Genomic DNA, 15,157 nt, shown 5'->3' with positions numbered 1-15,157 from the left:
TTACTACATGTTAAAACTCTTAGTCTAGAATAATAATAAAGTAAGTAAAGTAATAATTCACATTAAACACCAATAATAATAAAATTATTATTATTATTATTATTATTATTATTATTATTATTATTATTATTATTATTATTATAATAATAATAATAATAATAATAATAATAATAATAATTTTATTTAAAGTTTAACATGAACATATAATTTCAGGATATTAATTCTAAGTTTTAAATTGAAATTTATCCCCAGTGAGCCAGCCAGAGACAATGATAGCAAGAAATAAAACTCCCAAAGGAACCTTTCTTTGACTTTTTTCTCTCCATTTAGTTGGATTCAGATTTCCATCATTGCTGCACTTTTATGTGCATGAATGACAGTAAGAATAAATGATACAAAAACAGCATGGAATATATTTACTATAGTCTGTTAACTACATTCAAATCTAATTCAATTGTAAACACACAGAACACAGACTCGGTGTACTCGTACGTACCCCAGAATAAGGACAGAGTGACACGTCCAGGTGAACACACTGTACAATGGCAAGTGCTCTCATATTACACATATTACACAGATTTACGTCTGTAAATCTGCATGTGAAACCAATAGAAATACATTTCAACACATGCTAATAAATAAACACCAAGACAAACAGGCTACAAAAACATCATTAGGCCACAGGGTGTACATCATAGCTGGGTAGAAATGATTCCTTATTAATTTTACTATATACATATATATGCACTGTGTTTCATGCAGAAGTTATTTCCAGTCAACAGAAAGACTGTATACTGCTGCACTGCTGATACACTGAACATGTGCAGCAGTTAAAAACGGACTTGCTGATGTGATAACTTAGCAGGTGATGGCATCTTACAATGTGACTAATTCCAGTACTAAAAGTATTTAGATATGATGGTAAGGATTGTGAGGAGAGCCTTAGTGTGTGTGTATATATATATATATATATGTGTGTGTGTGTGTGTCTGTGTGTGTGTGTATACATATATATAAATCACAGCACTTGGAAGAACTAAATATGATATAGTAATGACTGGTTCAACATTGTTTAGAGGTTAGTTAGACAATACAGTAGATTAAAAAAATAGTGTTGGTTTACTGTAATGGTAACTCTTTGGCACATAGCATAACTTTTAATTAATGTGTTGAAGTTTCATTCAATTCAATTCGATTTATTTGTATAGCTCTCAAAGCAGCTTTACAGAAGTATAGAAACAGAAGAGAGAGAAAAAAGAAAGCAATCTATAATAATAATAAGAAAAAAATAAGGATAAAAATAAATTCATTAATACATATAATTAAAGTTTAAAATTCATTCATTCATTCATCTTCTACCGCTTATCTGAACTACCTCGGGTCACGGGGAGCCTGTGCCTATCTCAGGCGTCATCGGGCATCAAGGCAGGTTTATATATATATCATATATATATATATCCTTAACCCTAATGAGCAGGTTTAGTGATATGTAAAGTATATATATTTCTATATTTCTATATTATATATTTATATATATATATATATATATATATATATATATATATAATATAAAGTAACCTCTTTAGCTATGTTAGATTGCATGGTCATTCTAGCTGGAACACAATAGCAAAGTGTTTATTCAGTTTGAGTCCTGTTTTGGAATTGCTTTCTCCTCCTGTTGTTCAGGGTTATTTGAGAAGACTAGGATATCGTCCAGGGTTGTGACAATGCTTTCCTTGTTATACAGGAGTTTCATTATCTCCCACTGAAAGAACTCTGGGGTGCACTTCTTTCTAAATGGAGTTCATTACAGTATTTATCCAGGGACAGAGCAATAAATCCTAGACAGGAAGCTAAGCCATGTCATATTCTCTTACACACCCTGATATGCATTCTAACCACTGCATTGAACTTTGCCACCCCATCAAATGCACATATGACTACTTTTATGCGTGCGTTATCAGTGTTTTAGTCGTCTCTCTGTGATATTGCAGAAGGCAGTCTTAATTTCTTAGATTGACTCCTTCCTTGCTTTTAAACAAGCACTCAGTGGGCAGCAGTAACATTATGGTGTGGTTTCTTTGGACTATTTTAATAGGAACATTATGGAAAATGAATACTGCTTCTTTTTGCATCAGCCCACTTAGTGTGGGTATAAACTTAACCATGTTTTTCCAAGCAATTACAGCTTCAGATAAGTTATAGTTATAGTTACAGAAAAAAAATTGTAGGACTTAAATGAGCACAAATTAACTACAAATTGAGAGCTACACATCTACATTTCCAAATTTGTTTAACATTATTAGTTAACAAAAAAATGGTTTGCTTGACAAGGCAATTTCTAACAGAATAAATACATTTGCAGCAGAATGCATAGAAAAAAGGTAGTGTCCTTTTATAAACAAGCTTTTATTTTATATAGTGTGTAAATAGATCTATAGCACAAACTAGTTAGTCAAGACACAATGTCATACTATAATGTGCAGTGTCTGTAATTGTCCACTTGGTGTCAGCAGATTCTGAACATTTCTTTGCACACACTGAAAGCAAGGAAGGAAAAGTGACGTAGTAGGTTATCTGCTAGAGGAAACTGAGTCAGAGTTTATAGTGCTGCATATGTAAGAATGCCAATGTGTCAATGTTGATTTAGTGGGGCCTATTAAAGCTATTTATCAGTATTTTGAAAAAGCTAATTAAATCTAAGCTTGTCTACGTGTAAGTCCTGCCCACTTGTTGATATCTGCCCACTTACAGTCTAAGAACATTTCCATTCCATTTCCAGCATTTGGCAGACGCCTTTATCCAGAGTGACTTACATTATATAATTTTTATACAATTGAGCAATTGAGGGTTAAGGGCCTTGCTCGGGGGCCCAACAGTGGCAGCTTGGTGGACCTGGGATCGAACTCACAACCTTCTGATTGGTAGCAAAACACCTTAACCACTAGGCTTCCCTCCCACTAGATGATGCCTATCAGATAATAACCGATAATTATAAGGTACTCAGAAACCTTCTTCAAGGCTTCGAGGTCTGGTCTATTACAAACCTCTTGCCATGTAGTTCTACAGTATTTTACCACATTGTCACGTTTTCCCATTTTCTATAAACCCTAGAGTAGATAAAAAATGTCTACTGATGAATTTGTTCTTTTTGGGTGGCAACAATGATGCACTATGAAAGCTTGTACATTCATACATGTTAAAGCCATTTAAGAAATCAAGGGAGCAAAATGTCTCAGGTTCATCAGTAGAAATTTGGCTATTCAGTAGAGTTACTGAGATATACTGCCTTATCTGAGTAGTTAGCAAGTACGAGATGCTATCCTAGCATATTAACTAGCCAGATTTTCATTATAATAATAGCGGTGATGACACAGAGGTGCATAGAGCATTAAACGAATAGGAGCATGTGCGAACATTGCACCGCAGGAGCTATAGAAAGTTTTACTGTTTTTTTGTTCTTTCACTTTAGACATGAAAAAGTGACAATTGTGTCTAGTTGTGTCATTTTAAATTAGCCTCCAAAACACCAAAACGCATTAATCTCTCCTTAAAGTTTACTGACATTTATAATGTAAATTACATTTTCCCTTGTTGAACTAATCCACTAAGTAAATTTGTACTGAGTCACGGATACAAGTTTGACGTAGGACACTGGAAATACTGCATGATCCTTAATGAGTGTGTGTAACAGGATTAAGGTCTACTGACATGGCAGTGGATACAAAAGAAAGGACAGTGTGCTAAACTATACATATAGTACTGTGCAAAAGTTTTAGGCAGGTGTGAAAAAATGCTGTAAACAAAGAATGCTTTCAAAAATGGAAGTGTTAAACATTTATTTTCATAAATGAACAAAATGCAGTGAATGAACAAAAGAGAAATCTAAATCAAATGAATATTTGGTGTGACCATTCTTTGCCTTTAAATCAGCAGCAATTCTTCTAAGTACACTTTCACACGGTTTTTGAAGGAACTCGGCTGGTAGGTTGTTCCAAACATCTTGGAGAACTAACCACAGATCTCTGTGTATGTCGGCTTTCTCACATCCTTCTGTCTCTTCATGTAATCCCAGACACACTGGGTGATGTTGAGATCAGGGCTCTGTGGGGGCCGTGCCATCGCTTCATCCTGGTTCGAAGGCAAAAGGTAGTAACACCAAATATTAATTTGATTTAGATTTTTCTTTTGTTTGCTCACTTTGCATTTTTTAAATTGACAGAAATAAACACTCATTATTTATATTTCTGAAAGCATTCTTTGTTTACAGCATTTTTTCACACCTGTCTAAAACGTTTGCACAGTACTGTATGTGTTAAACACGTATTACTGCCATTCAGAGAGCCAAGAATGTTGTTAAACTACAGCAAAAAATATCAAGGTCAAGTTCAAGAAGAGTTCTGTCAGATAGAGTTTCATCAGCCTGAAAACTGAGATTGGAAAACTCCAGTGTTGAGTACATGTATACATTAACAAATGAGGTAATGTGGGAAGAGTACAGAGAGTACAGCTGACACTCTTCATTCTTTAAGAGGTCAATGGCGAAGGTTTTCTAAAAGGTTTCTGCTTGTAATGTTTTTTTGAAAGTGAAATCATCTGCTTTAAAGTTTTACATTAAAAGCTTGAACCTAAAGAAGCTAAGCAACAATGAAGACAGCGATCTAAAATAAGACCTTAAGTTAGCAACTTTTTTGAATTGCTTTATCTTGCTTGAGATCATGGTAGAGTCAGTGCCATATTACAGGCAAACCGGGCGTGAGTTAGGAATACACTCTGGATGGTTTGTCAGTCCATCACCACACTCCATACACACACACACACGTTCACACCTGGAGGTCATTTATCTTAGTCTACCACATGTTTAGGGGATGACGGGAAATTAGATAACTCCCAGAAATACTACAGGGAGAACAAGTCAAGAAACTCCACACAAACAGTAACTTGAGCTCAGACTCAAACCAGTGAGCATGGAAAAGACACTAAATTAGACTTTAAACATTTACAAATTATCCTGTTAAGATCAAGTCTTGACAAAGTAATAACTCCGAATTGAACTTGCTGAGAAGAAGGTCATCGAAACTGAGACTATTTTAAGAAGAAAAAAAAAAGGTTTCTTAATGTTTTTGGGGATTGTAATTCTTCTATTTCTTCTATACCATTTAAGGTGGTTATATGTGGAAATCTTTCTGAAAAGGAAACTCTCTATTGTCAAAGTCTACTCAGAAATTTCCCAATAGCAATGAACAAACCAAAAGCAATGAAGCAGTAGATGGAACCTGAACATGACATATAATAATTACAATCTTAATAAATCCTTATTATGAATTATTTAAGAAACAATACACTTATTATGGGAGAAATTGAGGCTCCCTATACACAGAATTTCTTTCTTTGATGATTCTTTCTCTGTGATGAATTAATCCTGAGATAATGTCACAGATGGAAAAGTCAGTTTCAACTGACTTCATTGAAATTATTCATTCATTCATTCATCTTCTACCGCTTATCCGAACTACCTCGGGTCACGGGGAGCCTGTGCCTTTCTCAGGCGTCATTGGGCATCAAGGCAGGATACACCCTGGACGGAGTGCCAACCCATCGCAGGGCACACACACACACTCTCATTCAGTCACGCAATCACACACTACGGACAATTTTCCAGAGATGCCAATCAACCTACCATGCATGTCTTTGGACCGGGGGAGGAAACCGGAGTACCCGGAGGAAACCCCCGAGGCACGGGGAGAACATGCAAACTCCACACACACAAGGTGGAGGTGGGAATCGAACCCCGACCCTGGCGGTGTGAGGCGAACGTGCTAACCACTAAGCCACCGTGCCCCCCTCATTGAAATTAATTATTGCAAATTAGAGTTGTGACTCTGGAGATTTACACAATCCTGAACAAATCTCATGTATTATAGTTTTTTGGGTTTTTTGTTTTTGTCATCATGTATACTGTAAATTCAAAGATTTTCTGAGTGCTGACATTTGAATAGACATTTACAGATCAATATGCATTGCATTTTAGCTCCAGGTGTTGTAGGATGTTTCTGTAAGGAAGAAATCTGTAGTACAATTCTGTATCATTTGTTTTTAGGGACTTTTTAGTACATTAGATTATTCACACGAAATGTATATATTGTATGTATCTGGAATAATAATCTATATGTAATAAGGATTTAATCGATACCTCAGTAACCACTTAAATGATTTCACCCTTTCGTTATTTAAAAACAAGTGCACAGCTTTTATTAAAAGCATATTGTACTGTCAGGAATATCTTGCTGAACCGGGCACCTTTTTTTCTGGCTCGTCTACATATTCAGGAACACTCACACACACACACACACACACACACACAAACACACACACACACACACACACACACATTGCTTGCTTCTCTGGTATGGTCACCAATAAAAAAAAATTCCTCATGTGTGTTTGTGCGTGTGTGTGTGTGTGTGTGTGTGTGTGTGTGTGTGTGTGTAGTCTGGAAAGTTTGGTACAACAGTGCATCTCAGGACAACCTGGGCTAAGGCTGACACTCATGTTATATAGTTTAACAGGGTCAAGCAGGCTCAATTTCTCAATTTCTTCAGCTCTGAAATCTGAACCAACATCGCAACAAACTGTACACAGATAAAACACACAGTTGAATGTTGAAAACAAGTGGTATAATGTTGACAACCAGTGGTGTAATAAATCAAAAGATTTCCTGACTTTTCGCACTTCCGCTTAATGACATGAACATTTTGAGACATGTAGAGGAAGTGTGATTTTGCTCTTACTCTTTTTTGGTGTCATTGTTAATTTTTTTTAGCCCATATTTTCTGTAAACTGTTCCTCTATGATGATGTGGGTTTTCCATTTGCTGAATAGCTCATTAGGTCATCAAGTTGTCAGATGTTGCAGTTAGACCTTATTGACCAAACAGTTTTACTTACATTTATTTTCTTTTTGTCAAATGTTATGTTACTATATGTTACTAATGTTGTTATTAAGCTTATTCACATTCATAGATGTTAAAGCAACTATTGTATTACATAAGTGTTTGGGTGTTTAAAATTTTATAGAGAGGGTTTAATTTACTTGGCATTATAAAAAGCCCATGCCCATTTCCATGTTGCCTACCCACAGTATGTGAGAGGGATCACGTCTACCTGAGAGTCTCTTCTCTCTCTCTCTCTCTTCTTGTCCAATCTCCTTATACCAGCTTGGTACTCTCGCCACCTTCCCTGTGTTTGCTCCACCCCCAGAGCCAGCTTTAGTAACCTACTGAGTGCAAGTGCTGGCATTCTGCATATCCACACTGCTGAAGATGAACGGCACGCTGGACTGCTGACAGTGAGCCAACAATTGGGAATAAAATCTACCCCGAAAGTGTATATTTGTGCCTGTGGAAAGTTAAATAAGACCTAGAAGTGTGTATTAAATAATTTGACATTATCCAAAGAGTTTTGAGGTTGCTTTCCTGTTAATGTGCCGCTTTCAACTGCTGATTGTGTTAAACTTTGGGGAAATAATGACATTAAATTGTACCACAGAACAGACTTTTACTTTTCACTTGTTGATGCTACAGTACCATCAAACAAAAGCACTAAGAGTATAATCTGCTTATTATGTAGGTCATGCAGAATTAAGTGACTCTCATTCGATCGCTGTGTGAATGTGAGTATTGGCTAGCATCAGCGGCATGCAAAATATTAGAAAACTAGCAGGAAGGGGTGGGGAATGAGACTGGCAAGAGAAAGTGCAGAGAGTGGAGTACGTGATCTCTGGCACATCACAACGCAGGAATCAATTATTCAGCCATGTGAGAGAAAAAGAGCGATGGAGAGAGGGATTACTGGAAAATAAGGACAGCTATAAAATTTAGCAGCAATGTAGGAGAATCTGCTAGTAAAATAATGGATTTAAACTAAATCAGACTTTCTGCCGTTGAATTTTATTTCCAAGTTAACACCAATTGCAGTGTGCATCAGGTTATTCTGCACTTCTTTCAATGTGAAACCATAATGAGCATCTTTCATGCTTGTGCATGGCTCCCGAAATCAATTATAGCCTGTAATTCATGTAGGAATGATGCTGTGGGGCAATGGATTAGAGCATGATGGAGTGTAAGATGAAAACAATCCTGTTTCCATCACAAAAGTTTACTCAATACCATTAACACAGTTTTATTCCTCTTATACCACAGCAATTTATCAGTGATTACAATTTTATGTTAATAAATAGGACGAGGTTTTTTATTTCTTCAATGTTAATATGTTTAATGTTGTGGAATCTCTGTGAAAAATGCACTTTTTTACAACACCTATAAAAAGCAATTTCCTCACTAAGCTCCATTCCCTAATGTGAAGTTAATAAGACAAGCTAAAAAAAAATAATAAAAATTATTAGCTAATAAAAATTTAAAAAAGCATGTTGTCAAGTGCTGAAGACTCCTGAAGTCTCTCCCATATCAGAAAACTTTTTTTCCCAGTTTTACCTCTGACTCCTTCCAAAAACTGTTAAATAAACATCTCCTTGCAGAAAATCTCATCATAACAAATACATGATTTTTATTATTGCAATTCCATGTGTATTTTCTCAGTGTAGAACCAATAACCTTAAAACAATTAGATTTATATAACGTGGAACCGTTGTCATGGCTGCTGTTATCAAATTAAAGAATAAATTTCTGTCCAATCAGAACCGAGCGTTCTGCAGAGATGTGGTGTAATTAAACCAATCACGTTGTGCTGTGAAATGGCTACATGTAATTACATCATGTCCCGATATCCAATACAACACTATGATATCGCTTTAGTTCTATTAACTCCAAGTAATAATGTGTGACTTTTTAGATATATGTTCATATTATATTTTGTACTTTTTTGCTCCATCGAATAAAATACTTCCCTAAAAATCCACAGCGAGATAAAGCACTGTGTGTTGCCATGTCAACGCACAAGTGTCATAACAGTTTCAATGACAATGACAATGACTATTTATTTATATAGCACAATTAATTACAACTTCCGTCGACCAATGTGCTTTCCATTAGGTCATTAAAAGCAGAAAAACATACAAAAAAAAAAAAAAAGAAAAATGATAAAATCATCCCATCAGACATACGCTTTTGAAAATAAAAATGTCTTTAGCCTGGGATTAAAAATATTAAAAGAAGAGGCTTGTCTAATGGACAGTGGCAAGGCGTTCCAGAGCCTCGGGGTAGCAATACAGAAAGCACGATCTCCCCTGCACTTAAGCCTTGACTTTGGGGTAAACAATAGATCCTGGTTGGAAGACCAAAGGGATCTAGCGGGTTGATACTCAGTCAGTAACTCACTGAGATAAGGGGGGCCAAACCATTCAGAGATTTATAAACGAGGAGCAAAATTTTAAAATCCACTCTAAAACAAACAGGCAACCTATGGAGTGAGCGTAAAATAGGAGTAATATGCTCCCTCTTGTTTCAAGGTAATAAAATGTCACTAAACTTTAATGTAGAGAGCAGACAAGTGAAATGATGCAACGTCCTAGTGCTGTTATACCAAATATCAGTACTATTGGAATCGCACTTCTATGCTGAAATTAGTTGGCCAAAACAAACTGCTGTATATTTAACATGATCACTTTTGTCATATTGTTAACTCCTGTCATTTCTCTTAATCGTCTCTGTCACCTTTGGTGTCTTGCTCTTGAGCGTGAGAAGAATGCAGCATCGTTCAAGAGAAGTCGGGTTTTATCTCATTGTTCAACACTATTGAAAATCCGGCTTTGCAATTCACTTACTCTCTCTGTCCCCCAACCAGGGATAAAGCCTCTAATCTCCTGACTGGGCCACTGTCTGGCTGTCGTTCTGGGTCAGCAGAGTTCTATTTCCTCTGGACACTGGCATAACGTGTGAAGGCTGAAACCTTAAAGGCAGTGGCTCTCAAAGAGTAGCCTGTAAAGCATCGAGAGATGGAGAGACAACTGAATATTAATGTTTTAATTAATACATTTTAAATATTCATTTGCTAAAATGGTGTAAATCACACCCAATTCTATCATTATATATTTAGACTTTATGCATTTATTTATTATATTCATAATCAGAACTATTTATTCTTTTTTTTAATCGAGTTATATGTATAATCGTATGACGATTTTAATAAAAGGGTTACAACTCCAGTAGACAGTCAGAATTTTATTGTACACATTGATATAATGATCTTAATATTTGGATTTAACTCGGAATTATTTCATATCATGTCATAAATCTGTACTGAGGGTTTGTGGTGTGAAGAATACGAGATATTTTTCAATTGTCCTGCTTGCAAAACATTTGAGATCCTTTGACAGAGGATATACTGTATTCCAATACCATTTGGGAAAGTGTACGGTATATAGAGGATACATGCATATAGAGCATATCCAGTAATAGTCTGTTAATCAGCTAATTAGATTGTAAAAATTAAAAAATTGTGTAAGAAGACTAAACCTGTTTATAGAAAAAACATATATGCATATTTCTTTATGATATGCAGATTTTTTTATGCAAAGCACAGTTAGTGCGGTCAGTCAATTCTCTCTCTCTCTCTCTCTCTCTCTCTCTTTAAGACTATGGCACAGAAGGACACATCACAAGGACACCGTCTCTATATTCCTGTAGTTTAAATAAGACACTTAGCTCTGTGTTCCCATGACTCAGGAAAAGCGATGCCTTATAGGTCAACTGTGCCAGACAGCATTACTTTGCTTTTCCTTTTGCCTTCTAATCACCATGAACCCTAAATAACACACTGAGAGCTTGTATAAGCAATTACTGCCCCCAGTCTAGGAAGGTGTTTGTTCCTGAGATACTCAGTTCTGTGTGTGCGTTTGGTCTCAATGCACTCATTGACCTGCTCATCCAAATGGGCACAAGTCTCTTTAGCCTCAAGGACTGATGCTTTAATATGTTGATGACGATGATGCTAAGGAGCGTGGGAACATTTGCCGGGTGTAAGAGTCTAATTAATCTGTCTGTTAATCTCTATAAAGCGTATTATCTGTCTATTTCAAGTAGGCACGCCTAAGTGGATCGTATCAAACCACTGGAACATCCATGTTTAAATGTAAGATACTTAATGCAACCCATGCTCAGAAATACATGACCTGAAAGCAAAGACCTGGATCATGCATGGGAATGCTACATCTCATCCAAGCTCCTGGAGTCCAAAATATTTTTAAAGGGATTTACGTCATCTTATTCCCCCTGCTTGCATCGTTTGCTTATATAAATGAAAATATGTTCTCAATGGTCTTTTCCAGACCATCAAGTGCAAAGCTTTTCTTCTCTTCCTTTATGCTTTCGCTGGTCTCACAAGCGGACATGAGAGAAGTCACATCCACACTCCACACTATTAAAATGAAACTGCCACCACTACGAAAAATGTTCCATAAAGATGACTCGGTTGAATACAGTCATGTCAGGTCAGTAGCAAATGTTGAGTCTCCAGCTGCCTCGGTTTGCTACCCAACCACACATACATAATTGTGTCTAATCTTTTTCCAACAATAATACACTCATATGAACATGGACAGCTTTGTTCTGTTAAAGGTTAAGACAGATGAATGCTTACAATGGTTAGAGGAAGCTGTGGTTTCAACACCGCTGCCAAACTGAGTTTCCTGTTTTTATTATTTTTGAAGCTAATTCTCCCATGCACTATGATTAAGCAGATATTAGTATGATGTGTACAAAATAAGCTGATTTACTTATTCAAGGATGTTGCTGAATTCATATGACATGTCAAGTAACAGTGCAATGCAATAACAATCCAAAAGAGAGTCCTAGTTATTGCAGGATGAATTCAGGTATTTTTTAAAGATATATTTTTACTATAAATATGTGAAAAAAGAGGTTTATTAAAGTTTATGTCATATTAACTCAAAACATTTTAATGAAACCTTAGGACAAAAACTATGTTCATTGGTATATTACTTTACTTTAATCCGTAATTATAATTTTCAAGCTTTTTAGATGTGTGTGTGTGTGTGTGTGTGTGTGTGTGTTTGTGTGTGTGTGTGTGTGAGAGAGTGTGTGTGCGTGTGTGTGTTTGTGTGTGCGTGTGTGTGTGTTTGTGTGTGTGTGTGAGAGAGTGTGTGTTTGTGTGTGTTTGTGTGTGTGTGTGTGTGAGAGTGTTTGTGTGTCTGTGTGTGTGTGTGTGTGTGTGTGTGTGTGTTTGTGTGTATGCGTGTGTGTGTGTGTGTTTGTGTGTGTGTATGTGTGTGTGTTTGTGTGTGTGTGTGAGAGTGTTTGTGTGTGTGTGTGTCTGTGTGTGTGGGTTTGTGTATGTGTTTGTGTGTGTGTGTGTGTTTGTGTGTGTATGTGTGTGTGTGTTTGTGTGTGTGTGTGTGTGTGTGTGTGTGTGTGTGTGTGTGTGTGTGTGTGTGTGTGTCTCTAAGTCTGTTGATGAAGTATACTGTTCATGTCAACTTAATAGCCATAAGAAAACAAGATATAACCAAAGCAGTATTAATGTTGTCATTTTGATTATCTTAAGATTTTGAGGCCTACTTCCTGTTTGATGCTAACCACACCCTCTTATATGACACTTTATAAATTATTGTCTTGTCGTCTCTAATAATCAGTTCTACTAAGCAAGGGCTTACATTTCACTTCAATTTTTATTAATTAGACAAGTAAACGCATGCTATAAATAAAAGGTTAAAAGTCATAATGTATCACAAGTGTCCTATTTAAACCTATTAACACCAACTGGTTACTTTAATCACTGTATAATAATATAATATTATATAATATCTAACGCTCAAGCTTTGTGATTCTGTGCTGTGGAATCAGAGTGCACACAACTTGTCATAAGGAGTCTTCAGGCTGACTAAATGCTGCCCTATAAATACCTGTTTAGCTCATAATACTGTACCTGACTACTGTCACATCCACACAGCTTTCTCCACTGATGATCCAGCCTGCAGTTAACTCACTACTAAGTGTTGTTGATAAGATACTAACTGGGATGGGCTTATTACAATTGACAATTTGCCAGAGTTGTCTGTACAGTATTTCTACCCATGATATATTTTCATTATATTATTTTAACCTATTGCAAATTATTCAAAATGTGTAGAGTGTTTAATTAGTATCTTAACTAGATTTAATGTCTAATAACAAGCTGTAACATGGAACGTAAATATATTTGTTAATCGCCGCTTTATTAGGTCGAGTCACTTCCTGTTCATATCTGCTTGTTTACCATCCGGTTACAAAACATTTTTTAAAGATTTTAAGATGCTTGGTCGTAAAGACTTACTGGCTGTTGCATGGCTCACTGCTGAGTTTATATCAAGCCTGTAATTGTTTATTACTTATAATATGTCAGTCTCCCACACAAGTCAGTGTATGAGTGTGTGTCTGTGGAAAGTGTGATCATGTATAAATAGTGATGATGAAAAGGTCTATTGTCTTGGCAGTAAACTGGCTTGGCTCAGACACAGGGAGCTGGTTTCAGCATTTACATTCTCAAGATAATTTAATGTCAGTCAATGAACAATGAGTGGATATAAACCTCTATTTTCTATGAATCGTTTTGCTGTCCTTTTGAAATGTAAGGAAGAGATGAGGTACGAGTGGAAGTATTTGTATTGGGATCAGTTTTAATCAGCCCGATCTCTGGTAAATATATTTATGCAAACAAATCTGCATTAGTAGAATTTTCCGGATTACTTATGCTAACAGGAGTCTATCCCAAGGGATAATTAATATTCCAAACAGCCTGTAAAACATGACCTTGGAATGAAGGAGGAAACCAGAGTACACAAAGGAATTCACTAAAGCACAAGGAGAACATTCAAACTTCACAGGAATCAAACCCCTAGCCACAGAGGTTCAAGGCAAATGTGCTGACCACTAATCCACCATGATTCCCCAGTGAAATCGTTGTGTGTTTGTCTAGGTCAGAAGTATTCAACAAAAACTGTAACGGTTTTATATTAGTGAGTTCATGTTACCGCTTCTGATTAGCGTCATTGAGATGTCCATTTTGTAATTGATAACTCAACCCTGGAACACAACATACTTTTATGTCCCTGCATCTTTAAACAAGTCATGTTGTCAGTACACAATACAGTGTATATGACATTATGTTCATATTCACATGCATCACTGTACCATATACAGTTACTACCTCTATTTTTAATATTTTTTCTTATTAATTTGTACCTAACTCGTGCCTTGTTTTAATTCCTTTACTTTATATTTATTCAAGTTTTTATATGGTTTCACTACATGTTGTACTGTGTATGGAATTAGAATTTACTAAAAGTTTTATCAAACTCAATCAAGCCTATAGTGAAATGTAGCTAGTCCCAAGCCTAATGATCCACCTTCAAGTGTATATGCAGGAACAGAGGATCTGTTATAGAACATGTGGTTTCTAAATTAAGAAAACATAACTCAATTAACTAAACACTTCCTCATATAGGTTTTTGATCCATTGGTCAAACTTTCCTGTCTGCATCCGGGCCACTTTACTGACATGCTAAAAGAGTCATTTCCTTGTACCATTTCCTTGTTTACTTTCTATTTATTGCACTTTAAAAGATAGCCCGTGATTTAAATGACTCATTCAGTATTGCTATCCTGTTACGTTCACAAGACTGATGTGAAATGTCGAAGACTGATCAAATTAAAATGGCTTGGGCTGCGTGTTCTCTTTGTAAATGAGAAAATCGTGAGCAGAATCATCAGTAAGCTAAAGGACAGCGTGCTGCAGAGATACAGAATTAATGTCAGACACACTAAATAGACAGGCTGTGGGCCAACGCAAGCTGAGCGCTTAGTTAACAACAAGTTCTGCTCATGACCATTTAGGGAAAACAAGGAAAAGGAAATGAGAGAGTTCTGTAGAAACAACCAGTGTGGGGAAGTCGTGGCCTAGTGGTTAGAGAGTTTGACTCCTAACAATAAGGTTGTGGGTTCGTCTCGGGCCAGCAATACCACAACTAATGTGCCCTTGAGCAATGGCACCATAAATGGCTGACCACTGCTCCGGGTGTGTGTTCACGGTGTGTGTGTGTGCACTTTGGATGGGTTAAATGCAGAGAACTAATTCTGAGTACGGGTCACCATACTTGTATGTGGCTGTATGTCACGTCACTAAAAAAATAAATAAATGCAATACCA

Source organism: Tachysurus vachellii, chromosome 16 (assembly GCF_030014155.1).
Source record: "Tachysurus vachellii isolate PV-2020 chromosome 16, HZAU_Pvac_v1, whole genome shotgun sequence".
In the NCBI taxonomy this organism is placed as follows: domain Eukaryota; kingdom Metazoa; phylum Chordata; class Actinopteri; order Siluriformes; family Bagridae; genus Tachysurus; species Tachysurus vachellii.
The sequence above is the reverse complement of the archived record's forward strand: the minus strand, read 5'-3'. Positions refer to the sequence as shown.